Source organism: Hyperolius riggenbachi, chromosome 10, assembly GCF_040937935.1.
Source record: "Hyperolius riggenbachi isolate aHypRig1 chromosome 10, aHypRig1.pri, whole genome shotgun sequence".
Classification (NCBI taxonomy): Eukaryota; Metazoa; Chordata; class Amphibia; order Anura; family Hyperoliidae; genus Hyperolius; species Hyperolius riggenbachi.
This window is the reverse complement of record NC_090655.1, coordinates 239,025,584-239,051,444: the sequence shown is the minus strand read 5'-3', so window position 1 is coordinate 239,051,444 and position 25,861 is coordinate 239,025,584. Positions and strand designations below refer to the sequence as shown.

The 25,861-nt window shown below is 52.0% G+C and overlaps 1 protein-coding gene across 1 annotated transcript in view; it reads left to right on the top strand.

Annotated features, from left to right (window-relative positions):
• Positions 1-25,861, top strand: part of LOC137534995 (zinc finger protein 665-like) — a 465,617-nt gene that overhangs the window by 135,666 nt on the left and 304,090 nt on the right. The gene's annotated exons all lie outside the window — the stretch shown is intronic.

The window sequence follows — 25,861 nt, the reverse complement described above, 5'->3', positions numbered from 1 at the left end:
CTGGCAGGCGTACCTTCATTTCTAGAGCTTTGCTACACTTTACTCATCACCCTTTTTCATTATACATATGGGTTAGAGAACATGATTTCCCTTATTTTCACTTTCAAACCTGGCTCTACAGCGTGTGATCTGGCCGAGTATACAGCTCTGTAATGAGAGGGTGGGGTGGCTCTGAAAAGTTTGTGTTTCTGGAGACGAGGTAAGCAATCGCCATATTTCAATTTCGCAACTTTTCACTAACCCGTCACTAATTCTCAATCGCTCAAAGCTTCGTTTGTCTCCACTAATTAGTTTCTAGGGAAAAATTCTAAATGGAGCTTCCATTTCCTGCTAGATGGATAACCTTACCCGAGTATTAATAACGCCAGGCAGGATAGAAACAACTGCCGATTTTTTATTTTGCAACTAGTGTATATGGCCGCCTAGGGAGTCACTGCATATGGGGGGGGGGAGGGACATATTTCAGCCCTTCAGGGGACAGCTCCAGCAGCTGTGCTTACAAGTAAATTACCGGATGCTATAGCCTCAGTATACATTGAATCCGTAGTGTTCTGTACGGGCAGAGTATAACTTCTGTATGTAGAGGCCAAAGCTCTGGCAGGCGTACCTTCTTTTCTAGAGCTTTGCTAATCATTACCCTTTTTCAGTATACATATGGGTTAGAGAACATAATTTCCATTCCCAAACCTGGCTCTACAGCTAGTGTTGGGCGAACATCTAGATGTTCGGGTTCGGGCCGAACAGGCCGAACAGGGCCGCGATGTTCGGGTGTTCGACCCGAACTCCGAACATAATGGAAGTCAATGGGGACCCGAACTTTTGTGGTTTGTAAAGCCTCCTTACATGCTACATACCCCAAATTTACAGGGTATGTGCACCTTGGGAGTGGGTACAAGAGGAAAAAAAAATTAGCAAAAAGAGCTTATAGTTTTTGAGAAAATCGATTTTAAAGTTTCAAAGGGAAAACTGTCTTTTAAATGCGGGAAATGTCTGTTTTCTTTGCACAGGTAACATGTTTTTTGTCGGCATGCAGTCATAAATGTAATACATATAAGAGGTTCCAGGAAAAGGGACCGGTAACGCTAACCCAGCAGCAGCACACGTGATGGAACAGGAGGAGGGTGGCGCAGGAGGAGAAGAAGGCCACGCTTTGTGAGACACAACAACCCCGGCCTTGCATGAGGGCAAGAAGCGTGCGGATAGCAGGCTTTGTACCGCCATGCAGTCATAAATGTAATAAAGATAAGTGGTTCAATAAACAGGGACCACGCGGCAACGCTAACCCAGCAGCAGCAGACGTGATGGAACAGGAGCAGGCGCAGGAGGAGAAGGCCACGCTTTGTGAGACACAACAACCCAGGCCTTGCATGAGGGCAAGAAGCGTGCGGATAGCATGCTTTGTACCGCCATGCAGTCATAAATGTAATAAAGATAAGTGGTTCAATAAACAGGGACCACGCGGCAACGCTAACCCAGCAGCAGCAGACGTGATGGAACAGGAGCAGGCGCAGGAGGAGAAGGCCACGCTTTGTGAGACACAACAACCCAGGCCTTGCATGTGGACAAAAAGCGTGCGGATATAGCAGCAATGCTTTTTGCCGCCATGCAGTCATAAATGTAATACAGATGAGAGGTTCAATAAACAGGGCCCGGAAACGCAACACCATCCCAGATGTTCATTGGTCATGTTACTTGGTTGGGGTCCTGGAGTGTTGCGTAGTCATTTCCAATCCAGGATTGATTCATTTTAATTTGAGTCAGACGGTCTGCATTTTCTGTAGAGAGGCGGATACGCCGATCTGTGACGATGCCTCCGGCAGCACTGAAACAGCGTTCCGACATAACGCTGGCTGCCGGGCAAGCCAGCACCTCTATTGCGTACATTGCCAGTTCGTGCCAGGTGTCTAGCTTCGATACCCAATAGTTGAAGGGTGCAGATGGATGGTTCGACACAGCTACGCCATCTGACATGTAGTCCTTGACCATCTTCTCCAGGCGATCGGTGTTGGAGGTGGATCTGCACGCTTGCTGTTCAGTGGGCTGCGGCTGCATGGGTGTCAGAAAATTTTCCCACTCCAAGGACACTGCCGATACCATTCCCTTTTGGGTACTAGCTGCGGCTTGCGTTGTTTGCTGCCCTCCTGGTCGTCCTGGGTTTGCGGAAGTCAGTCTGTCTGCGTACAACTGGCTAGAGGAGGGGGAGGATGTCAATCTCCTCTCTAAAGTCTCCACAAGGGCCTGCTGGTATTCTTCCATTTTGACCTGTCTGACTCTTTCTTCAAGCAGTTTTGGAACATTGTGTTTGTACCGTGGATCCAGAAGGGTATAAACCCAGTAATTGGTGTTGTCCAGAATGCGCACAATGCGTGGGTCACGTTCAATGCAGTCTAGCATGAATTGAGCCATGTGTGCCAGAGTCCTACCAGAATCCTCATCATCCTCTTGTGAGCGTTGCGATAGTTGTTGTGATGCATCATAGTCGTCACCTTCCTCCTGGTCTGCTTCTGCTGACCATTCGCGTTGAATTGTGGAAGTCCAACGTGCACCGCTCTGGCCCTCGTCAGTGGTGGCATGAAATTCCTGCTCCAACTCCAGCTGTTCCTCCTCCTCTTCTTCGTCATAGCTGCTGGGGCCAGCGTTCCCTGAGGCGGATGGCCTGATGTTGGTACCATCACGCTGATCGTTTTCTCCTTCAGATTCCCCCAGTTGCATCATGACAGCTGTTTCCTTGATTTTTAACATCGACCTCTTCAGTAAACACAGCAGTGGTATGGTAATGCTGACTGAAGAGTTGTCACTGCTCACAAGCAACGTGGATTGCTCAAAATTTTGGAGGACTTGGCAGAGGTCCAACATGTTGGCCCAATCGGATCCACAGAAGCTTGGCAGCTGGCCGGATGCGCCTCGGTACTGCGCCGTCATGTACTGGACCACTGCACTCTTCTGCTCGCAAAAGCGGGCTAGCATGTGCAGCGTAGAATTCCAGCGCGTAGGGACATCACACAGCAAGCGATGGTGGGGGAGATTGAAGCGCTCCTGCATCTTGGCGAGTGCCCCCGAAGCAGTACTGGAATTTCTACAATGTTTGGACACTCGACGCACCTTCAACAGCAGATCGGGCACGCCTGGGTATGTCCTCAGGAACCGCTGAACTACTAGGTTCATCACGTGCGCCAGGCAAGGGATGTGTGTCAGCTTAGCCAACCTTAAAGCGCGAATGAGATTACTCCCATTATCACACACAACCATGCCCGGTTTCAGGTCCAGCGGTGCCAGCCACAAATCCGTCTGTTCCTTTATTCCCCTCCAAATTTCCTCCCCTGTGTGCTGCTTATCCCCAAGGCAGATTAGCTTCAGCAACGCTTGCTGACGCATGCCAACAGCTGTGCTGCACTGCTTCCACGATCCTACTGCTGCTGGGTTAGCGTTTCCGGATGAGGTACAGCTTTGAGATGCGTTGGAGGAGAAGGAGTCAGAGAGGTAGGTGCTGCTGTTATCCAGTGGGAGGGACGGCGGTGCAGCTGTTTGTGGCGTGGGCAACACCCGTGCCGTAGCAGGTGAGGAATCGCTGCCAGGCTCCACAAGGTTCACCCAGTGCGCGGTAAGGGAGATGTATCGACCCTGGCCGAACGCACTCGTCCAGGTGTCAGTGGTGAGGTGAACCTTGCAGGCAACGGCATTCTTCAAGCTTCGGGTTATTTTGCTGACCACGTGCTCATGCAACTCAGGCACTGCAGAGCGTGCAAAGTGGTAGCGGCTGGGAACCACGTAACGTGGGATGGCCACTGACATCATGCCCTTGAAGCTGTTTGTCTCCACCAATCGATATGGCAGCATTTCGCAGGCCAGAAGCTTGGCTATGCTGGCTGTTACTGCCACGGCCCGGGGGTCATTTGCTGGCAATTTCCTCTTGCGCTCAAACATCTCCGACACAGACAACTGAACCGTAGCGCTGCACACGGAAGGGCTGTTGGTTGTTGTGTTTGATGAACACTGGGAGACCTCAAGAGCACTACTCCGGAAAGTGACAGTGTCAGCGTCGTCTGATGTTTGTGAATGTTGTGAACCACGCAATGGCTGGGCTACTGCTGCTGCTGAGGCGGGTCTGGTGGTGAGTCTGGTGAACCCAAGGGAGGCAGTGTTGTTGCTGGTACCCTGTCGTGACGCGTTTGCCCAAAGAGTGGGATGTTTGGATAGCATGTGACGGCTCATGCTGGTGGTGGAGAGGTTGTTAATATTTTTCCCCCTGCTCAGGCGGGTCTTGCACACCTTGCAAATCGCCATGGTAACATCCTCAGTGCAGTCTTCAAAGAAAGCCCAGACTTTGGAGCACCTGCCTCCTTGCTGGCGATTTCTGTTTGCTCCTCTTTTGCCTCTCACTTGAACTTCCACGCTTGTGGTGCCTGAAATTGCGCGCCGCCTACCTTGTGGCACAAGGCGAACTCGTGCAGCAGTGTGTTCTTCAACAGACTCATCTGTGCTGCTGCTACGACGGCGATGTTCTCGTTCACAAACAAAATCTGGGTCTCTGTCCACATTGTCCATACCCTCCTCTTCCATCTCCTCAAACTCGTCATATGTCATTGTGGGCCACCGCCGTGGAGTAGAGCTCCCCACAACAACCTCTGCGCAGCACACTCCAACGTCGTCTTCCAGATCTTGTCGGCCGACCTCCTGCAATTGCAACCCCTCCTGCCCAAATTGCTCTGGGATTTGGGTTTCCGAGTCCTCTTCGGACTCGCCTTGTATTTCAGTGCGCGGTGCATTTCCCACAGTTAACGGTTGTGAATCCAGGCACAACATTTCTGGCTGTTCCTCCATTGACCTTTGAAAGGTGGAAGTTTGTTGGGCTGGGAATAGCTCCTGCGAATACCCCATTGTGTCCTGAGGTAATTCATCGGACTGGTTATCTGGCAGTTGTGTGCGTGGTGTCGCTGCCGGTTGTGTCAGCTTTGTGCCCACTGGCTCCTTGTAACTGGCTGAGGACTCGGACCTCGTGCGTGATGTGCTGGTGCTGCTTAACCCACTGCTGGACGCTTGAGAGGTCATCCAAGTAATTATCTGGTCCTGTTCTTTTGGATTTGTGAGGGTTGTTGTCCTGGACAACATGGGCGGTATTGAGTGGGTTTTCTTGGGTGCTCCCCTGTGGCCTGTACGTGAACCGTCAGGGGAAACACCTCTTCCCTTGCCCCTCCCTCTTTCACCGGATTTCTTCCTCATTTCACTTATCCTTACAGTACACGCTGACTGGCAGCAGTACAGTGGCAGTTAGTGATGCTCAAATACCCCTTTTTAAAATTCGAGTTTGGTCGAATTCGAATAGTAAATTATTCGAGGTCAGTCGAATATTCGAGTCGAATAATTTTTACTATTCGATTCGACCTCGGACTTCGAGCTCACTATTCGAGTCGGTATTCGAGCTAACTATTCGAGCTGACTATTCGAATTGGCCTTAAATAGCCTTCCAACACTTTTTTTGAGGGTGAATGATGCAAGAAACCTCTTTTTTTCCAAGTAACAACAGCAAGTGATTATGTGGGGATGTTCCTTTAAAAAAAAATGTGGAAAGAGAAGTTGTGTCCTTAATTTTGTTCAGTAGTGTTACTGTATATTCTTCTTCTTCTTCTTCTTCTTCTTCTTCTTCTTCTTCTTCTTCTTCTTCTTCTTCTTCTTCTTCTTCTTCTTCTTCTTCTTCTTCTTCTTCTTCTTCTTCTTCATCTTCATCTTCTTCATCTTCTTCATCATCTTCTTCATCTTCTTCTTCTTCTTCATCTTCTTCTATTTCATCTTCTTCATCTTCTTCTTCTTTTTCATCTTCTTCTTCATCATCTTCTTCATCTTCTTCTTCATCTTCTTCTTCTTCTTCATCTTCATCTTCTCCTTCCTTTTCAATATCGTCTTCTTCTTCTTCACGTATTTCTCTTTTCAATTTTTTTTTAAAGAAATGCAGCTATTTTTGAGCGTAACAAATAGCTGGTGGGCGCACGCATGTTGGAAGCACCATTGTATGTGCTCCCTGGCAGTGGAAACACAAAGACAGCAGGAGGTAAATTCAGCAGCAGGAGGAGGAGGATGAGTGTGTGGCAGCAGGCAGTCAATGAGGCAGGCAGCTCGCCGTGACATAATAGCCCTGGTACCTAGCGGTGATACCAGGGCTGTAAATAAACACAACAGGAGGTCCCAGACAGCGGTCGTGCAGCCCACATTGTGTCCAATACACAACTGGGACAACACAGTTTTCAACCCGGGCACCTCAGAAAAATTAAACCTTTTTTTTTTTTTTTTAATGGTTTGTTTGGTTTTTGGTTTTGCAACCAATATAGCTATTGTTTGACGTAATAGCTGGTGGCAGAGTGGCAGCAGAAGGTAAATCATCTGTGTACCCTGGCAGTGGGAAACACAGACAGACAGCAGCAGCAGGAGGAGGAATGGAGGAGTAGGCGAGCAGCTACTGTTTGACGTAATAGCTGGTGGCAGAGTGGCAGCAGAAGGTAAATCATCTGTGTACCCTGGCAGTGGGAAACACAGACAGACAGCAGCAGCAGCAGCAGCAGGAGGAGGTATGGAGGAGCAGTGTGAGTGTGGCAGCAGGTAGGCAGCGTGACATAATAGCCCTGGTACCTAGCGGTGATACCAGGGCTGTAAATAAACACAACAGGAGGTCCCAGACAGCGGTCGTGCAGCCCACATTGTGTCCAATACACAACTGGGACAACACAGTTTTCAACCCGGGCACCTCAGAAAAATTAAACCTTTTTTTTTTTTTTTTTAATGGTTTGTTTGGTTTTTGGTTTTGCAACCAATATAGCTATTGTTTGACGTAATAGCTGGTGGCAGAGTGGCAGCAGAAGGTAAATCATCTGTGTACCCTGGCAGTGGGAAACACAGACAGACAGCAGCAGCAGGAGGAGGAATGGAGGAGTAGGCGAGCAGCTACTGTTTGACGTAATAGCTGGTGGCAGAGTGGCAGCAGAAGGTAAATCATCTGTGTACCCTGGCAGTGGGAAACACAGACAGACAGCAGCAGCAGCAGCAGCAGGAGGAGGTATGGAGGAGCAGTGTGAGTGTGGCAGCAGGTAGGCAGCGTGACATAATAGCCCTGGTACCTAGCGGTGATACCAGGGCTGTAAATAAACACAACAGGAGGTCCCAGACAGCGGTCGTGCAGCCCACATTGTGTCCAATACACAACTGGGACAACACAGTTTTCAACCCGGGCACCTCAGAAAAATTAAACCTTTTTTTTTTTTTTTTAATGGTTTGTTTGGTTTTTGGTTTTGCAACCAATATAGCTATTGTTTGACGTAATAGCTGGTGGCAGAGTGGCAGCAGAAGAAGGTAATTCTGTGTACGCTGGCAGTGGGAAACACAGACAGACAGCAGAAGGGCAGTACACAGCAGCCCACTGTAGGTGTAAAATGTGTGGCTGCAGGCGACGTAATAGTCAAAGTGAACCAGGCTGGCTTAGTGAGCAGGAGCCAGGAGGTGGTAAAGGGTGGTAAGGCACATTAACGATGGTTCCGGCAGCCAGTTCATGTCCCCCTCTCGCCGACAACAGGGGCCAGGAACTCGCCTTCCACCCACGCCTGGTTCATCTTGAGAAACGTCAGTCTGTCAACAGACTTGTGAGACAGACGTGAGCGTTTCTCGGTGACCACGCCACCAGCTGCACTGAAGCAGCGCTCGGACAGCACGCTGGAAGGGGGGCAGGACAGCACTTCCAGGGCGTACTGCGCCAGCTCGCTCCAGATCTCCATGCGCTTGACCCAATACTCCATGGGATCAACAGGGGCATCGCTGTCAAGCCCGCTGTACGACCCCATGTAGTCAGCCACCATGCGGGTCAGGCGCTGGCTGTGACCGGAGGAGGATGCTGCTGCATGCATCTCCTCTCTAGTCACTGCTGCCGGAGCCTCTACAGTCCTGTAGAGCTCGTGGCTGAGAGACAGCAGGTCTGTGGGGCGCTTGCTGCTGCTGGATGCAGGCACCTGCTGCTGCCTCTGTGCTGGCTGCTGGACAGTGGGGATGGAAGGCTGGGGGAAGGCTTCCTCCAAGCGCTCAACAAGGGCCTGCTGCAAGCTCCTTATTTGTTGCGCTGGGTCTCCTCCTGCAGGCGGCAGGAACTGGCTCAACTTCCCCTTGAGGCGTGGGTCCAACATCATGCTGATCCAGATGTCCTCCCTCTGCTTCATCTGGATCACCCTGGGGTCCCTGCGCAGGCACGTCAGCATGTGCGCTGCCATTGGGAAGAGGCGGGCCACGTCTGCTGGCACATCGACGTCAGTGCTGTCCTCATCCTCCTCCTCTGCCGCCTCATCCTCTCTCCACCCCCGCACCAACTCAGCTGCGCTGTGCTGATCCCCCTCATCAGCAGCCAGGTCAGGGACCTCCACCAAGTCCTCCTCCTCCTCCCCCTCAGAGGTGGACTGCGCAGCTGGTTGCCGCTCCTGCTGGTCCAAGGCTGCCGCTCCCTGTTCCAGCAAAGCATCGAGGGCCCTGTTCAGCAGAGAAACCAGGGGCACCCACTCGCAGACCATAGCATGGTCCCTGCTCACCATGTTTGTGGCCTGCAGGAAGGGAGCCAGCACTAAGCACACCTGCTGCATGTGCCTCCAGTCATCATCGGGGACGATGGACGGGTAGTTGCTGGTCTTGTCCCTTCTCAGAGCTGCGGAAACAGTGGCCAGGGCAAGGTACTGTTTGACAGCGCGCCTCTGTTCAACCAGACGCTCCAACATCGCCAGGGTGGAGTTCCAGCGAGTCGGAACGTCAAGGATCAGCCGATGGCGTGGCAGATCCAGCTCCTTTTGCACGTCTTCCAGGCTCGCACAGGCTGCAGCCGAACGCCGGAAGTGACGCACAACATTCCTTGCCGTTTCCAGCAGTTCGCCCATCCCCTGGTAGGTGCGCAGGAACTTCTGCACCACCAGGTTCAGCACGTGGGCAAGACAGGGGATGTGGGTCAGGTTTCCCCTGTCTATTGCGGCAACCAGATTGGCCCCATTGTCGGCCACCACCTCTCCGACTCTGAGGCCTCTGGGGGTCAGCCAAATCCTCTCCTGCTCCTGGAGTTTGGCCAACACATGGGTTGCCGTCAGCTTGGTCTTCCCAAGGCTGACCAAGTGCAGCAGCGCTTGGCAGTGGCGGGCCTTCACGCTGCTGCTGAGGCGGGGGGTTTGGCCAGGTGTGCCGGAGGATGGCAGAGGATCGGAGGAACCTGCTGCAGTTCCCCTGAGCCTGCGGGGTGGCACCACCCACTGTGTTGCTGCTGCTGCTGTGCCCGCTGCTGCTCTCCCATCCTCACCCCCTTCCACCAAGCTGACCCAGTGGACAGTGAAGGACAGGTAGCGGCCTGTCCCGAAGCGGCTGCTCCAGGAGTCCATGGTGACGTGGACCCTTTCACCAACCGCGTGCTCCAGCCCTCGCTCCACATTGGCCATCACAAAGCGGTGCAGTGCAGGAATGGCCTTGCGGGAGAAAAAGTGTCTGCTGGGGAGCTGCCAATCTGGGGCTGCGCAAGCAAGCAGCGCACGAATGTCGCTCCCCTCCTGCACGAGCGTGTACGGCAGGAGTTGGGAGCACATGGCCCGTGCCAGCAAGCCGTTCAGCTGCCGCACGCGACGGCTGCTGGGAGGCAGAGCCCTAACCACCCCCTGGAAGGACTCGCTCAAAAGGCTCTGGCGTGGCCTTTTGCTGACACGGGAATCAGCAGACACAGCAGAGGAGGCCACTGAGGACTGGCTGCCAGAACAGGCCTCAGTGTCGGCGGCAGGAGTTGCAGAGGGGGGAGGAGCAGTGCGTTTCCGCACTCCTGCTGGTGCTGCTGGAGGAGCAGGAGGGCGGGTGGCTGCTGTTGCTGCTGCTGCTGCTGAAGGCTGTGCCGTGATGGGTGTGGTGCCACTGCCAGCAGCAGATGCCTTCAGCCTCTGGAACTCCTCATGCTGGTGGAAATGTTTAGCCGCAAGGTGGTTGATGAGCGAGCTGGTGCTGAACTTTAAGGGGTCTGCACCTCTGCTCAACTTCCGCTGACAGTGGTTGCAAGTGGCGTACTTGCTGTACACAGTGGGCATGGTGAAAAACCGCCAGATTGGTGACAGAAACTTCCCCCTACGGCATGGAAGCGCTGCTGCCTGTCTCCCTGTGGTGGTTGGGGGAGGGGCTTGGGTGCGGCTGGGGGTGGTACTGGCTGATGCTGCTGCTGCTGAGCCTGAGACACCAGCAGGCTGTGGGACGCTGCCAATGCTTGCAATGATGCGCCTCCTTGCAAGGCCCACAAGCGCATCCTCCTCCTCCTCCTCAGAGCTGCTGAGGACGACATCCCCTGGAGGTGGTGGCACCCAGTCTCTGTCTGTCACCGGGTCATCATCATCCTCCCCCTCCTGAAACATGTCCTGCTGGGATGAGGACCCCCCAAACTCCTCTCCTGATGCATGGATGGGCTGCTTGACTGTCGCCACAGTCTTGCTGTCCAATCCCTCATCCCCCAAAGTGCCCATCAGCATCTCCTCCTCAAGATCGCCAACAACAGCAGACAATTTACTCATGATGCCTGGGGTCAAAAGACTGCTGAATGACAGGTCGGCGAGTGACGGTGAACTGGCCTCCTCCCCAGACCCTGCTGGGCGGCTGCTGCGAACAGGGGTGGTGGTGGTGGTGAGGGTGGAGGCCTCGGATGCAGAGCTGATGGCGGGCTGCTCATCCTCCGTCATGAGTTGCACCACAGTGTCTGCATCCTTTTCCTCAATGGGACGTTTCCGACCCGGCTGGAGGAAAATGGGAGCAGGTGCTACACGCTGCTGCTGCTGTGTCTCTGCAGCGTGAGTTGCAGATGCTCCTGCTGGGCGGCGCCCAAGGCGTCCACGGCCAGTGGCTATGGGAGGAATGTTAGCCACTGACGCTGCTGCTGCTGCTGCGGAACTGTGCATGGTGGCGCGCCCGCGGCCGCGGCTTGCCACAATGCTGCTCCCTCTCCTCCTGATTCCCTTGCTGCCCTTCCCCTTGCCCAAACCGCGCTGGCTGCCACTTCCAGACATCTTAAATGTTTTGGGCGTATAGACAAAAGTTTTGTAAAAGGGCGGGTGAAAAGTGGGGTACTTTAATGGAGTGGGTTGGTTGGTGAGGTGACTGAGTGAGTGTCCCCTAGTACAGTAAGTAAGTAGTAACAGTCAGGAAGTACAACTAGCAGTTACAATAATCAGTAGTAATCACAAGTAAATTTAGTGTGTGTACACTCAGACAGTGAGTGCACGCACGCAGGAGCTAGTAGCCTATGAACACAGTGACTGAGTGTCCTAGACTCCTAGTACAGTAAGAGTAAGTAGTAACAGTAAGTAGAACTAACTAATTACAATAATCAATCAGCGATCAGAAGGAAATGGAGTGTGGGTGTGTGTACACTCAGACAGTGAGTGCACGCACGCAGGAGCTAGTAGCCTATGAACACAGTGACTGAGTGTCCTAGACTCCTAGTACAGTAAGAGTAAGTAGTAACAGTAAGTACAACTAACTAATTACGATAATCAATCAGCGATCAGAAGGAAATAGAGTGTGGGTGGTGTGTGTACACTCAGACAGTGAGTGCACGCACGCAGGAGCTAGTAGCCTATGAACACAGTGACTGAGTGTCCTAGACTCCTAGTACAGTAAGAGTAAGTAGTAACAGTAAGTAGAACTAACTAATTACAATAATCAATCAGCGATCAGAAGGAAATGGAGTGTGGGTGGTGTGTGTACACTCAGACAGTGAGTGCACGCACGCAGGAGCTAGTAGCCTATGAACACAGTGACTGAGTGTCCTAGACTCCTAGTACAGTAAGAGTAAGTAGTAACAGTAAGTAGAACTAACTAATTACAATAATCAATCAGCGATCAGAAGGAAATGGAGTGTGGGTGTGTGTACACTCAGACAGTGAGTGCACGCACGCAGGAGCTAGTAGCCTATGAACACAGTGACTGAGTGTCCTAGACTCCTAGTACAGTAAGAGTAAGTAGTAACAGTAAGTAGAACTAACTAATTACAATAATCAATCAGCGATCAGAAGGAAATAGAGTGTGGGTGGTGTGTGTACACTCAGACAGTGAGTGCACGCACGCAGGAGCTAGTAGCCTATGAACACAGTGACTGAGTGTCCTAGACTCCTAGTACAGTAAGAGTAAATAGTAACAGTAAGTAGAACTAACTAATTACAATAATCAATCAGCGATCAGAAGGAAATGGAGTGTGGGTGTGTGTACACTCAGACAGTGAGTGCACGCACGCAGGAGCTAGTAGCCTATGAACACAGTGACTGAGTGTCCTAGACTCCTAGTACAGTAAGAGTAAGTAGTAACAGTAAGTAGAACTAACTAATTACAATAATCAATCAGCGATCAGAAGGAAATGGAGTGTGGGTGTGTGTACACTCAGACAGTGAGTGCACGCACGCAGGAGCTAGTAGCCTATGAACACAGTGACTGAGTGTCCTAGACTCCTAGTACAGTAAGAGTAAGTAGTAACAGTAAGTAGAACTAACTAATTACAATAATCAATCAGCGATCAGAAGGAAATGGAGTGTGGGTGTGTGTACACTCAGACAGTGAGTGACCGCACGCAGGAGCTAGTAGCCTATGAACACAGTGACTGAGTGTCCTAGACTCCTAGTACAGTAAGAGTAAGTAGTAACAGTAAGTAGAACTAACTAATTACAATAATCAATCAGCGATCAGAAGGAAATGGAGTGTGGGTGGTGTGTGTACACTCAGACAGTGAGTGACCGCACGCAGGAGCTAGTAGCCTATGGACAGTGACTGAGTGTCCTAGACTCCTAGTACAGTAAGAGTAAGTAGTAACAGTAAGTAGAACTAACTAATTACAATAATCAATCAGCGATCAGAAGGAAATGGAGTGTGGGTGGTGTGTGTACACTCAGACAGTGAGTGACCGCACGCAGGAGCTAGTAGCCTATGGACAGTGACTGAGTGTCCTAGACTCCTAGTACAGTAAGAGTAAGTAGTAACAGTAAGTAGAACTAACTAATTACGATAATCAATCAGCGATCAGAAGGAAATGGAGTGTGGGTGTGTGTACACTCAGACAGTGAGTGCACGCACGCAGGAGCTAGTAGCCTATGGACAGTGACTGAGTGTCCTAGACTCCTAGTACAGTAAGAGTAAGTAGTAACAGTAAGTAGAACTAACTAATTACGATAATCAATCAGCGATCAGAAGGAAATAGAGTGTGTGTTGTGTGTGTACACTCAGACAGTGAGTGCAGTGCGCACACGCAGGAGCTAGTAGCCTATATGAACAGTGACAGTGAGTGTCCCTACGGGTACAGTAAGAGTAAGTAGTAAGTAAGTACAACTAACTAACAATAATCTATCAGTAATCAGAAGGAAATAGAGTGTGTGTACACACAGACAGTGAGTGAGTGCACACACGCAGGAGCTAGCTAGTAGCCTATAAACAGTGACAGTCAGTGAGTGTCCTACTCCTAGTACAGTATAACTACAATACTATTAGTAAAGGACAGCAGAAATACTGGTATAGATGAGAGAAATAAACAGAGGACAGCTGCCCACAGAGGCAAGGCCCCCCTGAGGCCTAAACCTGTAAGCTTGCAGCAGCTGCCTGTCTCTAATGTAACACACAAGCTACTAACTAAAATACAATGTCTATCTAACTAACAACAATATAGGTGTATATGGCAGGTGTAGGTGAGCAAAAACGCTAGGTAAATGATCACAATAGAGCACTTGCTAAGCCAAAGCACAAAGGAGCAACTCTCTCTCTGTACAAGTCTCAGGCAAGCATGGAGAAACGGAACATGGCGGCCGCTATTTATAGGGTAGGGGCTGGCCAGGGTCCCCCTCTGTGATTGGCTGCCGTCAGAGGGCCTGGGAGCCCTCTGATTGGCTCTAAGGACATCAATCTGGGCTATGACGCTATTCGAGCTCGGTACCGAGCTCGAATAGCGCCGGGTTGCTCGAATAGCTCGAATAGTGAATGGGCTATTCGAGTGTACTCGGATAGCCCATTCGAATAGCTCCAGCTATTCGGAGCTCGAATACCGAGCTCGAATAGCTGAAAAAGAGCTCGAATATTCGAGCTACTCGAATATTCGAGCTCTGCTGAGCACCACTGGTGGCAGTACAGAAATGCTATACAGTACCACTATTCCCAGCAGCGACACAGAGCACAATGCTATACAGTGACGGGTGAGCGGTGTACCACTATTCCCAGCAGCGACACAGAGCACAATGCTATACAGTGACGGGTGAGCGGTGTACCACTATTCCCAGCAGACACAGAACAGTACACAGAATGCTATATAGTGTGGCTGAACGAGCGGTGTACCACTATTCCCAGCAGACACAGAACAGTACACAGAATGCTATATAGTGTGGCTGAACGAGCGGTGTACTACTGTTCCCAGCAGACACAGAACAGTACACAGAATGCTATATAGTGTGGCTGAACGAGCGGTGTACCACTATTCCCAGCAGACACAGAACAGTACACAGAATGCTATATAGTGTGGCTGAACGAGCGGTGTACTACTGTTCCCAGCAGACACAGAACAGTACACAGAATGCTATATAGTGTGGCTGAACGAGCGGTGTACTACTGTTCCCAGCAGACACAGAACAGTACACAGAATGCTATATAGTGTGGCTGAACGAGCGGTGTACTACTGTTCCCAGCAGACACAGAACAGTACACAGAATGCTATATAGTGTGGCTGAACGAGCGGTGTACTACTGTTCCCAGCAGACACAGAACAGTACACAGAATGCTATATAGTGTGGCTGAACGAGCGGTGTACTACTGTTCCCAGCAGACACAGAACAGTACACAGAATGCTATATAGTGTGGCTGAACGAGCGGTGTACTACTGTTCCCAGCAGACACAGAACAGTACACAGAATGCTATATAGTGTGGCTGAACGAGCGGTGTACCACTATTCCCAGCAGACACAGAACAGTACACAGAATGCTATATAGTGTGGCTGAACGAGCGGTGTACTACTGTTCCCAGCAGACACAGAACAGTACACAGAATGCTATATAGTGTGGCTGAACGAGCGGTGTACCACTGTTCCCAGCAGACACAGAACAGTACACAGAATGCTATATAGTGTGGCTGAACGAGCGGTGTACTACTGTTCCCAGCAGACACAGAACAGTACACAGAATGCTATATAGTGTGGCTGAACGAGCGGTGTACCACTGTTCCCAGCAGACACAGAACAGTACACAGAATGCTATATAGTGTGGCTGAACGAGCGGTGTACTACTGTTCCCAGCAGTGACACACAATGACTGGGGGGGACCCTGGCTAGCGTGGCTGGAGCGCGAACTACCCTGCCTGCCTACCCAAAGCTAAACCCACAGACAAATGGCGGAGATATGACGTGGTTCGGGTATTTATTTACCCGAACCACGTGACAGTTCGGCCAATCAGAGCGCGTTCGGGTCCGAACCACGTGACCCGTTCGGCCAATCACAGCGCTAGCCGAACGTTCGGGGAACGTTCGGCCATGCGCTCTTAGTTCGGCCATATGGCCGAACGGTTTGGCCGAGCACCGTCAGGTGTTCGGCCGAACTCGAACATCACCCGAACAGGGTGATGTTCTGCAGAACCCGAACAGTGGCGAACACTGTTCGCCCAACACTATCTACAGCGTGTGATCTGGCCGAGTACACAGCTCTGTTAGGCCCGGTTCACATTAGCGGCTGCTATCCGGAATCGCCGTGCCGGAGCCGTGCCGGAGCCGGACCGCATGCGGACCGGACGAAACGGACGCACGGCATAGCAATGAAAGTCTATGCGACCGTTCACATGCGTCCGGACCGGAGCCGGACCGGATCCGGACTCCGGCGTCCGTTCCAACATGCGCTATTTTTTGGTCCGGCTGGTCCGGCTGACGTATCCGGACCGGAGCCGGAATGTTGCATCCGGCCAATGGAAACCAATGAGAACCGGAGAGCGCACAACACACTGGCTATAAAAACCGGATGTTGTACCACACTTCCTATGCAGACTCTATGGTATGGTGGCCATTTTGGATGGGGACCACATGGCACCAGCGTTCACAGAGTGGAGCAGCAGTGACTTCATGCTGGAGCTCTTTGGCAGCAATATGGAGCAGGATCTGTCTGATAGCGAGGGGGTGAGGCCCTACACATCAGAAGACCTCATCCTACAGGTGCAGCAGGTACCAGCCCTGTGGGACAAGGGGGATGCGGACCACAGCAACATCAAAAAATGCAGAGGCCTGTGGAAAAAAATTGCCAAGCTGTATGTGGAGGACTTTGAGAACTTGAGCAAGAGACAGCAAGGCACAGAGGGTATGTTGACTAGAAGTTTTTTTGGGGGGGCTTGTGGTTTAAGCTTGTGATGTATTCAACTTTTGCTATGGATTTGTGTCACCCACGTGTTGCCCACCCACCCGTGGCCCACCCACCTGTTCCCCACCCACCTGTACCCCACCCACCTGTACCCCACCTGTGATGTATCCCACCCACCTGTGATGTATCACACCCACCTGTACCCCACCTGTGATGTATCCCACCTGTGATGTATCCCACCCACCAGTACCCCACCTGTGATGTATCCCACCCACCTCTACCCCACCTGTGATGTATCCCACCCACCTGTACCCCACCTGTGATGTATCCCACCTGTGATGTATCCCACCTGTGCTGTATCCCACCCACCTGTGCTGTATCCCACCCACCTGTGCTGTATCCCACCCACCTGTGATGTATCCCACCCACCTGTGCTGTATCCCACCCACCTCTACCCCACCTGTGATGTATCCCACCTGTGATGTATACCACCCACCTGTACCCCACCTGTGCTGTATCCCACCCACCTGTGCTGTATCCCACCCACCTGTGCTGTATCCCACCCACCTGTGCTGTATCCCACCCACCTCTACCCCACCTGTGATGTATCCCACCTGTGATGTATCCCACCCACCTGTACCCCACCTGTGCTGTATCCCACCCACCTGTGCTGTATCCCACCCACCTGTGCTGTATCCCACCCACCTGTGCTGTATCCCACCCACCTGTGATGTATCCCACCCACCTGCGATGTACCCCACCTGTGCACATAAAACATACACAATGACCAATTATACATCAATTTATTGTAAAAAATTAATACATTTAAAATCACTCAAACTTGAAACTCCAAAATAAACACATTTCAACAAAACATATTAAAAACCAAACATTCACCCTCGTCCTGGTGGTGTGGTAAAATAAAGTCTCAGTTGGTCCCTGTTCCGCAGTGACACTACCCTTGGCCTGGTTGCATACCTCCGCAGGGGCATTAGTGGAAGCACATTCGGGGGTTCCGGAGTCTCTCTTTCCTCCTGCCGCACAAAGTTGTGGAGGATGCATGCTGCCTTCACCACGACAACTGCGTTGCCCGGTTTCAGCAGCATGGGCGTGTGGAACACCCTCCACTTTGACACCAGGATCCCAAATGTGCACTCCACCATTCTCCTTGCACGGCTCAACCGAGCATTGAAGTGTAGCTGGCTGGCATCAAGTCCCCTGTCTGGGTACGGACGCATTACATGGTCGGACAGGGCGAAGGCCTCGTCCCCCACAAACACATAGGGGTAGGCCGGTGCCCTTGTCCCAGGCCAGGGTCTGTCACGGGGGAGACGCAGTCTGCCTTCCTCCATCAGCCGGCAAAGGGTCGTACGCTGGAAAATTCCAGAGTCATTGGAACTACCGTACGACCCCACGTCCACGTACACAAACTTGTAGTCCGCATCTGCCACTGCCATTAGAACGATGCTGAAGTATTTTTTATAGTTGAAATAATGGCTGCCACTCCCCACGGGTTTCTGAATCCGGATGTGTTTCCCATCCAGTGCGCCAACACAATTAGGAAACTTGCACTCGGTCCAGAAGCCCTGGGCGATCTCCTCCCATTTCGTGGTGTCCGGCACAGGCATGTATCTGGCCCTCAGTCGCGTCCAAAGGATCCTCAAAGTCCTCACGACGATGCCTGCCACCGTGCTCTTCCCAATACGAAATGTGACATGTAGCGATGTATATGTTTGTCCAGTTGCGATGTACCTACAAGAGAAATAATCGAAATCAATTTTTCATGTCGTTACAGGAGAAAGGTACAAGACAAGGTGGCGCAATATACGGGATGCATATGTGAAATGGCTACGGAAGAAAAAACTTGCCGAACGAAGTGGCAGTGGCGGGGGAAGGCGACAAAAAGACTACCAATTTGCCAAGCAATTGTCTTTCATCAATGCAAGCCTGGAACCTAGACTGTAAGTACCACTACTGTGGGCAGGAACTGAGAGCTCATTTACCATGACTTCGGCCATGTATTGCTATGGCCTCAATTCCCATGGCTAGCGAACTTTTCTCACAAGCTTTATCAAATGTTGGGTAGAAACGGGTGATAAAGTGATTGCTAGTGTTTGCTAGCTCTGTGAATTGACGCCACATGCTGTTTGGCACACCAATAAATATTTTTTTTATCTACAGGACTGAAGACAATTTGGAGCAAGAGGAACCGACCCAGGAGGCACGGTTCAGCAGTGAGGAGAGCTTGGTGGATGATGACGTCGCCGATGTAACCTATTGCCCCGAGGCGAGGAGTAGGAGAAGGGAGTCCTTAATCACAACTCCGTCCTTTGATGATGACTTGGCAGAAGAGAGCTTGGATGTTGAGGTTGCAGGACCGAGTGTGGAAGAAGCTGAACCTCCACAATCGACCGCTATGGAAGCTCCAGGGGAACAAGAACAAAGTGAGGAGCACCGAGAGACTGCAGCACAACCAGCGCGCAGGGCAACCCCGACACAGGCCAGAGGACGGGAAGATGCTGCCACACCACCAGTGAGGACCACCACACCAGTGAGGCGTCGAGGTACCCTCCCCCCAACAAGGAGAGAGACAGAGTCCGAGATGTCCGGGGCTGTCTCCGGACTTCTCGGGATTCTTCAGAGCCACCAAACTCTCATAACCCGGCAGTTGCAAGATGAGGACAGGGGCCATATCATGGAGCAGTACAAGTCCCACATCACTACACTGCAATGTGAGCTCGACGCTGTACATGGGCACTACAGGGACGAGCTTAAAATGATGCATGAGATGCACAGAGGAGAAATCGACCAACTGCGTGCGCAGCATCATCAGTCGGTGGGCCAGCTGCAGAACATGATGCAGCAAATGCATCAACAAAGCAAGGAACTACTGAAATTGCAGGCACACCCGTGTTTTCACACTGTGATGTCTCTAATACCATATCTAGAAAAGGTGCCTTCACAAAACCTGATGGCGTGCCATTCCAATTTGCTGGAGGTGATTAAACAGCACATGGACACGCCATTATTGCAACCACCAATTTTTAGACCCCCACAACCAACAGCGGTGCCCACCTGGCAATCATCACAGATGTACACCGGCTACAGAGGCAGTCAATATGGGCCACCGCTGTCAGGGTCCAGCTCATCCACGACCAGCACCCAAGAGAGTCCAGATTTCCAGGCAGCAACTCCCACCTTTTCTAGTAGTGGTGCCGATACAATTTGAAAAAAAAAGTCAAATTGTTCCTGGACATGCTCCTCTGAATACCTCCGATCCTCGGAGGAAGGATACCATCACAGGGCTTTTTAACTTTTGGTTTTGCTGGACTTGAACTTTAGGGCCTGGTGTCCCCGAAAGACACTACCTGGGTCACAACCTTGTGCCTGTTGCACTGCACCTGTAGTCCTGCACCTGTGCCTTTGATTCCTCTTGTTCCTTACTTTGTTGATCCTAATCACTTGCACAAGACCCTTGGAGCCATGGGTGAAGGACACCTTCACTGGTCGGTGAGAGGCCTAGCCTTTTCACTGACCTGTGTCCTTCATCCATGGCTCAGAGGGTCCTGTGCCAGTCGTTAGGTTTTAGAAGCACTAATAATTTAGGGCCTGGTGTCCCCGAAAGACACTACCTGGGTCACAACCTTGTGCCTGTTGCACAGCACCTGTAGTCCTGCACCTGTGCCTTTGATTCCTCTTGTTCCTTACTTTGTTGATCCTAACCACTTGCACAAGACCCTTGGAGCCATGGATGAAGGACACCTTGACTGGTCGATGAGAGGCCTAGCCTTTTCACTGACCTGTGTCCTTCATCCATGGCTCAGAGGGTCATGTGCCAGTGGTTAGGTTTTTGAAGCACTTCAATTTTAGGGCCTGGTGTCCCCGAAAGACACTACCTGGGTCACAACCTTGTGCCTGTTGCACTGCACCTGTAGTCATGCACCTCTGCCATCGGTTCCTCTTGCTCCTCACTTTGTTCTTGTTCCTAACCACTTGCACAAGACCCTTGGAGCCATGGATGAAGGACACCTTGACTGGTCGGTGAGAGGCCTAGCCTTTTCACTGCCCTGTGTCCTTCATCCATGGCTCAGAGGGTCATGTGCCAGTGGTTAGGTTTTTGAAGCACTTCAATTTTAGGGCCTGGTGTCCCCGAAAGACACTACCTGGGTCACAACCTTGTGCCTGTTGCACTGCACCTGTAGTCATGCACCTCTGCCATCGGTTCCTCTTGCTCCTCACTTTGTTCTTGTTCCTAACCACTTGCACAAGACCCTTGGAGCCATGGATGAAGGACACCTTGACTGGTCGGTGAGAGGCCTAGCCTTTTCACTGCCCTGTGTCCTTCATCCATGGCTCAGAGGGTCATGTGTAGTGATGCTCAAATACCCCTTTTTAAAATTCGAGTTTGGTCGAATTCGAATAGTAAATTATTCGAGGTCAGTCGAATATTCGAGTCGAATAATTTTTACTATTCGATTCGACCTCGGACTTCGAGCTCACTATTCGAGTCGGTATTCGAGCTAACTATTCGAGCTGACTATTCGAATTGGCCTTAAATAGCCTTCCAACACTTTTTTTGAGGGTGAATGATGCAAGAAACCTCTTTTTTTCCAAGTAACAACAGCAAGTGATTATGTGGGGATGTTCCTTTAAAAAAAAATGTGGAAAGAGAAGTTGTGTCCTTAATTTTGTTCAGTAGTGTTACTGTATATTCTTCTTCTTCTTCTTCTTCTTCTTCTTCTTCTTCTTCTTCTTCTTCTTCTTCTTCTTCTTCTTCTTCTTCTTCTTCTTCTTCTTCTTCTTCTTCTTCTTCTTCTTCTTCTTCTTCTTCATCTTCTTCTTCATCTTCTTCATCTTCTTCATCATCTTCTTCATCTTCTTCTTCTTCTTCATCTTCTTCTATTTCATCTTCTTCATCTTCTTCTTCTTTTTCATCTTCTTCTTCATCATCTTCTTCATCTTCTTCTTCATCTTCTTCTTCTTCTTCATCTTCATCTTCTCCTTCCTTTTCAATATCGTCTTCTTCTTCTTCACGTATTTCTCTTTTCAATTTTTTTTTAAAGAAATGCAGCTATTTTTGAGCGTAACAAATAGCTGGTGGGCGCACGCATGTTGGAAGCACCATTGTATGTGCTCCCTGGCAGTGGAAACACAAAGACAGCAGGAGGTAAATTCAGCAGCAGGAGGAGGAGGATGAGTGTGTGGCAGCAGGCAGTCAATGAGGCAGGCAGCTCGCCGTGACATAATAGCCCTGGTACCTAGCGGTGATACCAGGGCTGTAAATAAACACAACAGGAGGTCCCAGACAGCGGTCGTGCAGCCCACATTGTGTCCAATACACAACTGGGACAACACAGTTTTCAACCCGGGCACCTCAGAAAAATTAAACCTTTTTTTTTTTTTTTTAATGGTTTGTTTGGTTTTTGGTTTTGCAACCAATATAGCTATTGTTTGACGTAATAGCTGGTGGCAGAGTGGCAGCAGAAGGTAAATCATCTGTGTACCCTGGCAGTGGGAAACACAGACAGACAGCAGCAGCAGGAGGAGGAATGGAGGAGTAGGCGAGCAGCTACTGTTTGACGTAATAGCTGGTGGCAGAGTGGCAGCAGAAGGTAAATCATCTGTGTACCCTGGCAGTGGGAAACACAGACAGACAGCAGCAGCAGCAGCAGCAGGAGGAGGTATGGAGGAGCAGTGTGAGTGTGGCAGCAGGTAGGCAGCGTGACATAATAGCCCTGGTACCTAGCGGTGATACCAGGGCTGTAAATAAACACAACAGGAGGTCCCAGACAGCGGTCGTGCAGCCCACATTGTGTCCAATACACAACTGGGACAACACAGTTTTCAACCCGGGCACCTCAGAAAAATTAAACCTTTTTTTTTTTTTTTTTAATGGTTTGTTTGGTTTTTGGTTTTGCAACCAATATAGCTATTGTTTGACGTAATAGCTGGTGGCAGAGTGGCAGCAGAAGGTAAATCATCTGTGTACCCTGGCAGTGGGAAACACAGACAGACAGCAGCAGCAGGAGGAGGAATGGAGGAGTAGGCGAGCAGCTACTGTTTGACGTAATAGCTGGTGGCAGAGTGGCAGCAGAAGGTAAATCATCTGTGTACCCTGGCAGTGGGAAACACAGACAGACAGCAGCAGCAGCAGCAGCAGGAGGAGGTATAGAGGAGCAGTGTGAGTGTGGCAGCAGGTAGGCAGCGTGACATAATAGCCCTGGTACCTAGCGGTGATACCAGGGCTGTAAATAAACACAACAGGAGGTCCCAGACAGCGGTCGTGCAGCCCACATTGTGTCCAATACACAACTGGGACAACACAGTTTTCAACCCGGGCACCTCAGAAAAATTAAACCTTTTTTTTTTTTTTTTAATGGTTTGTTTGGTTTTTGGTTTTGCAACCAATATAGCTATTGTTTGACGTAATAGCTGGTGGCAGAGTGGCAGCAGAAGAAGGTAATTCTGTGTACGCTGGCAGTGGGAAACACAGACAGACAGCAGAAGGGCAGTACACAGCAGCCCACTGTAGGTGTAAAATGTGTGGCTGCAGGCGACGTAATAGTCAAAGTGAACCAGGCTGGCTTAGTGAGCAGGAGCCAGGAGGTGGTAAAGGGTGGTAAGGCACATTAACGATGGTTCCGGCAGCCAGTTCATGTCCCCCTCTCGCCGACAACAGGGGCCAGGAACTCGCCTTCCACCCACGCCTGGTTCATCTTGAGAAACGTCAGTCTGTCAACAGACTTGTGAGACAGACGTGAGCGTTTCTCGGTGACCACGCCACCAGCTGCACTGAAGCAGCGCTCGGACAGCACGCTGGAAGGGGGGCAGGACAGCACTTCCAGGGCGTACTGCGCCAGCTCGCTCCAGATCTCCATGCGCTTGACCCAATACTCCATGGGATCAACAGGGGCATCGCTGTCAAGCCCGCTGTACGACCCCATGTAGTCAGCCACCATGCGGGTCAGGCGCTGGCTGTGACCGGAGGAGGATGCTGCTGCATGCATCTCCTCTCTAGTCACTGCTGCCGGAGCCTCTACAGTCCTGTAGAGCTCGTGGCTGAGAGACAGCAGGTCTGTGGGGCGCTTGCTGCTGCTGGATGCAGGCACCTGCTGCTGCCTCTGTGCTGGCTGCTGGACAGTGGGGATGGAAGGCTGGGGGAAGGCTTCCTCCAAGCGCTCAACAAGGGCCTGCTGCAAGCTCCTTATTTGTTGCGCTGGGTCTCCTCCTGCAGGCGGCAGGAACTGGCTCAACTTCCCCTTGAGGCGTGGGTCCAACATCATGCTGATCCAGATGTCCTCCCTCTGCTTCATCTGGATCACCCTGGGGTCCCTGCGCAGGCACGTCAGCATGTGCGCTGCCATTGGGAAGAGGCGGGCCACGTCTGCTGGCACATCGACGTCAGTGCTGTCCTCATCCTCCTCCTCTGCCGCCTCATCCTCTCTCCACCCCCGCACCAACTCAGCTGCGCTGTGCTGATCCCCCTCATCAGCAGCCAGGTCAGGGACCTCCACCAAGTCCTCCTCCTCCTCCCCCTCAGAGGTGGACTGCGCAGCTGGTTGCCGCTCCTGCTGGTCCAAGGCTGCCGCTCCCTGTTCCAGCAAAGCATCGAGGGCCCTGTTCAGCAGAGAAACCAGGGGCACCCACTCGCAGACCATAGCATGGTCCCTGCTCACCATGTTTGTGGCCTGCAGGAAGGGAGCCAGCACTAAGCACACCTGCTGCATGTGCCTCCAGTCATCATCGGGGACGATGGACGGGTAGTTGCTGGTCTTGTCCCTTCTCAGAGCTGCGGAAACAGTGGCCAGGGCAAGGTACTGTTTGACAGCGCGCCTCTGTTCAACCAGACGCTCCAACATCGCCAGGGTGGAGTTCCAGCGAGTCGGAACGTCAAGGATCAGCCGATGGCGTGGCAGATCCAGCTCCTTTTGCACGTCTTCCAGGCTCGCACAGGCTGCAGCCGAACGCCGGAAGTGACGCACAACATTCCTTGCCGTTTCCAGCAGTTCGCCCATCCCCTGGTAGGTGCGCAGGAACTTCTGCACCACCAGGTTCAGCACGTGGGCAAGACAGGGGATGTGGGTCAGGTTTCCCCTGTCTATTGCGGCAACCAGATTGGCCCCATTGTCGGCCACCACCTCTCCGACTCTGAGGCCTCTGGGGGTCAGCCAAATCCTCTCCTGCTCCTGGAGTTTGGCCAACACATGGGTTGCCGTCAGCTTGGTCTTCCCAAGGCTGACCAAGTGCAGCAGCGCTTGGCAGTGGCGGGCCTTCACGCTGCTGCTGAGGCGGGGGGTTTGGCCAGGTGTGCCGGAGGATGGCAGAGGATCGGAGGAACCTGCTGCAGTTCCCCTGAGCCTGCGGGGTGGCACCACCCACTGTGTTGCTGCTGCTGCTGTGCCCGCTGCTGCTCTCCCATCCTCACCCCCTTCCACCAAGCTGACCCAGTGGACAGTGAAGGACAGGTAGCGGCCTGTCCCGAAGCGGCTGCTCCAGGAGTCCATGGTGACGTGGACCCTTTCACCAACCGCGTGCTCCAGCCCTCGCTCCACATTGGCCATCACAAAGCGGTGCAGTGCAGGAATGGCCTTGCGGGAGAAAAAGTGTCTGCTGGGGAGCTGCCAATCTGGGGCTGCGCAAGCAAGCAGCGCACGAATGTCGCTCCCCTCCTGCACGAGCGTGTACGGCAGGAGTTGGGAGCACATGGCCCGTGCCAGCAAGCCGTTCAGCTGCCGCACGCGACGGCTGCTGGGAGGCAGAGCCCTAACCACCCCCTGGAAGGACTCGCTCAAAAGGCTCTGGCGTGGCCTTTTGCTGACACGGGAATCAGCAGACACAGCAGAGGAGGCCACTGAGGACTGGCTGCCAGAACAGGCCTCAGTGTCGGCGGCAGGAGTTGCAGAGGGGGGAGGAGCAGTGCGTTTCCGCACTCCTGCTGGTGCTGCTGGAGGAGCAGGAGGGCGGGTGGCTGCTGTTGCTGCTGCTGCTGCTGAAGGCTGTGCCGTGATGGGTGTGGTGCCACTGCCAGCAGCAGATGCCTTCAGCCTCTGGAACTCCTCATGCTGGTGGAAATGTTTAGCCGCAAGGTGGTTGATGAGCGAGCTGGTGCTGAACTTTAAGGGGTCTGCACCTCTGCTCAACTTCCGCTGACAGTGGTTGCAAGTGGCGTACTTGCTGTACACAGTGGGCATGGTGAAAAACCGCCAGATTGGTGACAGAAACTTCCCCCTACGGCATGGAAGCGCTGCTGCCTGTCTCCCTGTGGTGGTTGGGGGAGGGGCTTGGGTGCGGCTGGGGGTGGTACTGGCTGATGCTGCTGCTGCTGAGCCTGAGACACCAGCAGGCTGTGGGACGCTGCCAATGCTTGCAATGATGCGCCTCCTTGCAAGGCCCACAAGCGCATCCTCCTCCTCCTCCTCAGAGCTGCTGAGGACGACATCCCCTGGAGGTGGTGGCACCCAGTCTCTGTCTGTCACCGGGTCATCATCATCCTCCCCCTCCTGAAACATGTCCTGCTGGGATGAGGACCCCC